At 37.4% G+C, this 3,776-nt stretch overlaps 1 non-coding gene across 1 annotated transcript; it reads right to left on the bottom strand.

Moving 5' to 3' along the window:
• Positions 1–2,531: 2,531 nt before the first annotated feature.
• On the bottom strand, positions 2,532–2,638 carry LOC121230138 (small nucleolar RNA R71). Its single transcript, XR_005928090.1, has one exon. It is a non-coding gene; the product is annotated as a small nucleolar RNA R71 (small nucleolar RNA).
• Positions 2,639–3,776: the final 1,138 nt, after the last annotated feature.

Raw genomic sequence — 3,776 nt, 5'->3', positions numbered from 1 at the left:
ACTAAAAGTAACACCCAAACCCGACCTAAACGTTATGGCCAAATCTAGCGAACTCACATGGAAGGGTTTTGAAAACGGAGCTATCTCCATAAAAACCTTAAGCTTATAAACCCTTAATAGCTTTCATTTATTTCAAAACAAATATTCAATTAGTCAACTTGTCTTAAAACGTATAATTTTAGAGGAAGCTTAGGAAAATCATCGTGTTTAAGGAAAACAATTCACTTTTTTAGAAAATCATGTTTTAGGTAAAACCATCATAGTAATAAGCATGTTAAATCCAAAAACACAAAACCAGAGCCAAATAGTTTAAAAGAGTCCAGAGAGTCCTAGAAAATGAAACCTCTCAAATCTCAACGCCAAAACTTAAGTAAAACCATAAAAAAAATAAAACAATAATAGCCAGTGGTTACCGTCGAGTCCTCCGTTGCATCGATCCACCTAACTCTATGGATTACTTGTACAGAACAAACATAAAAGGGGTGAGTTTACGTAAACTCATGTGTAACCCAGTAGAATTAGACATGCAGACATACAGATTTGTGTAACCCAACAGAATTAGACATACAAATATACAGATTATCTAACATCAGACAGATACAAATTTGGGCCCGCACTCATTTCAGATGAAAATACAGATTCGAACCTAAGCCCATCTCAGATATAGATACAAATGTGCAGATCATAATTAGAAATCAAAATCCTACCCCCATCCTCTACACACCATCTCCGACCATCCCTACACACCATGTGGGGTTAAAAACCCCCATTCAGTCCTACACACCACATAGTACCGATATGGCAAACAGTAGATATAATGTAGCCATCTGCCAGATAATTGGCACAAATTGCCTTTTAGAACACTTCCTTCAATATACATCATCCCATCCCCAATATTAGATACAAAAATATACAAAGGCACATAAACAGACAAAGATGCTCAGATGCTTACATATAAGCGTATATAGATAACAAATGTGCAGATAATAGTGCAAGTAAACATGCATCAATATCCCAATCAGATCAGAATACCAAACAATTAGATCATATAGTTTAAGGTTTATTTAGCCCTTACTGACCTTATAGTAGGCCCACAGTCATTTGGGACGATCGTGCAAACCTAGGGAAAAACTCAGGTAAATGGGCCGACACACCCAAATTGGCCTGGCCCTTGTGGATCACAAGCTTGGCCCAGAAATCAACACTCCTGTGTGGACTACTCGTGTGGCTCACACGACCATACTCCGAACCACCATATGGCCATGTACTACACACGACCTTGCCTTCATCGACTAAACAGTTGTGTTCTCACACACGGCCTACCTTACAGGTGACCGCACACCCGTGTGGCGTCAAGGTTTTTCAGCTTTTGCCAACAACCATTTTTCTACATTTCGGGTACACACCTGGTAGTGTTTTACAGTGAAAGCACTCCTGAGCTTCCCAAAATCTAAAACCAGAATATCCAACATCAATGTAGCAATTGATTTAACAGACTCTGACAATAATGAACTAACAGGAACCTGACTTACCACTGATGAAGAACCTTCGTTAACAGTTGTTAATCCAAAGAAATAAATTTCACTGCTTGAAACCTTCGCCTACACCATCAATTGCAGTAGAAATCAAAATCTTAATCGCTCATTACATAACTACGACAATCAGAAATAGAAAATTTACCGAGCCCGCACAACTGTAATTCACAATGCTAAAAGAAAAGATAAATTAAGGAAACAAAAGGAAAAGGAAGTGGGGAAATTCCAAGGGAATTTTAGTAGAGTGATGGGGGAAACAGAATGTCAGAAGGAGAGGGAATTTCGAAAAAAGAAAAGAAAAATAATATAAATCCAAACATGTTGACAACCCCAAATCCCTTAGGTTTCTCCCCACTAACCCACTAACATCTAACTTCTCAGAATTTACATTCCACCGAAACACTCACACAAAATCGAGCAAAAATATCACCCACGCTTGCACAGGGATTCGAACATAGGACCTCCAACACATAGAATCCTTTACCACTCGAACCAACAGGCTCATTCTGATATAATTTTACAAGTAATTAAATATAAACCCACTCAGCAACGATAGGGATTAAATTAGGAAAATATCAAAATTTACCGAAGGTAAGGCTTGAACTTAGGACCTCTCATAGACACCCAGAACACTTAACTACTAGGGCAGATACTCATTTGTGTCAAGTATTCATAGATACAGAAACATAAAACTTGGGGCGTTACATCATAAACACTAAATAATAAAATTTATGAGCTCATTTGTCAGATTTTAGTGATCTCAAACCACTATTTCCAACACCACTAAAAATTGCGTTGTTACAGTTTCTCCATCTTTGTGATACTTTTAAGTATAACGGGGTCATTGATGATGCTATGCATATTTGATTGTTCCCCTTTTCGTTGATTGATAATGCCTTTTCTGTGTTAGACTCGTAGTCACCAATGTCTATCACGACATGGGATGATCTTGTTGGAAAGTTCTTACAAAAGTTCTTCCCTATTAGTAAAGCAGTTCAACTAAGAAGAGAGATTGCTATCTTTAGAGAGATGGAAGGAGAAAGTTTTCATGAGGCATAGGAATGGTTCAAAACACTAATTTAGAAATGCCCGTACCAGGGATTCCCTGAGTGGATGTGATTGTAGGTATTTTACAATGGCTTGGATGTAAATGCAAGATCAGAACTAGACGGAGCTGCAGGAGGAGCACTTATCAACAAGACATATGGGTATGCATACGAAATAATTGAAAATATGGGATTAAACTCTTGTCACTGGCCTATTGGACAATCATATATGGCCAGAAATCCGCTACGGTAAAAGTGGTCTAGGAAGATGACATGTATTAGTAGTTAGTGGATAGACTTAACTGTACCAAATTTTCTAATAAATTATCTATGTGTGGGGAAGAAAAACAACTCTTCCACTGTATCAGTAATCCTATTGAGGATGTCAACTATATAAGCAATAGGGTGGAAATCTTTATTTAAATACCTATAAATCCGGCTAGAGAGATCACTCAAATCTGAGATGGGAAGGAACCTAAGGAGGAGGTAATAGTTCGAATCAAGCCAAAAATACTAATTATTTACAGAAACCTTAGGATAGGGTCAACCTAAGGGGCCATACGAGCTAGAGAGATCACTCAAATTTGAGATGGGGAGGAACCCAAGAAGAGGTAATAGTTCGAATCAAGCCAAACATACTAATTATCAACCTTCTTATTCATAGAAACCTCAGGATAGGGTCAACCCAAGTGACCATACTACATGTGGTGAACGACTGGATAGAATCAAGGGAGGGATGTAGTCAATAAGAACAGATATAAAGGAGGTGCAATTTGAGCCCACCAACTAAAACAGAACATTGACTAAACTTGAGGATCAAATGATCCAATTAATGAGAAAGATGCGTGACATAAAAATTCAAATTGACACCAGTATTCCTAAAAACATAAAAAATAATCCTCAGAAAGAAGGTGATCTACCGTAATTTGCTGTAGTAGATTAAACTAGTTTTTACATTTAAGGATCATAAATACAAGCATTTTCATTATGTTTTAATTTAGTTTCTTTAATTTTATTTACATTCAATACAATGTGCACATCAAGTCATTTATTAACCTTAAATGCCGAATGAGGCCTAAGAGAGAGCTAACATACTTTGTGAGTGTGCAAGACACCATTAGAGAGCATTTCGGGTCAATACTGGACGCTATGTCACAACATAAGGGATCCAATGTCTAAGCATAGAGTGCAGAAT

Source organism: Gossypium hirsutum, chromosome A05 (assembly GCF_007990345.1).
Source record: "Gossypium hirsutum isolate 1008001.06 chromosome A05, Gossypium_hirsutum_v2.1, whole genome shotgun sequence".
NCBI lineage: Eukaryota > Viridiplantae > Streptophyta > Magnoliopsida > Malvales > Malvaceae > Gossypium > Gossypium hirsutum.
The sequence above is the reverse complement of the archived record's forward strand: the minus strand, read 5'-3'. Positions and strand labels throughout refer to the sequence as shown.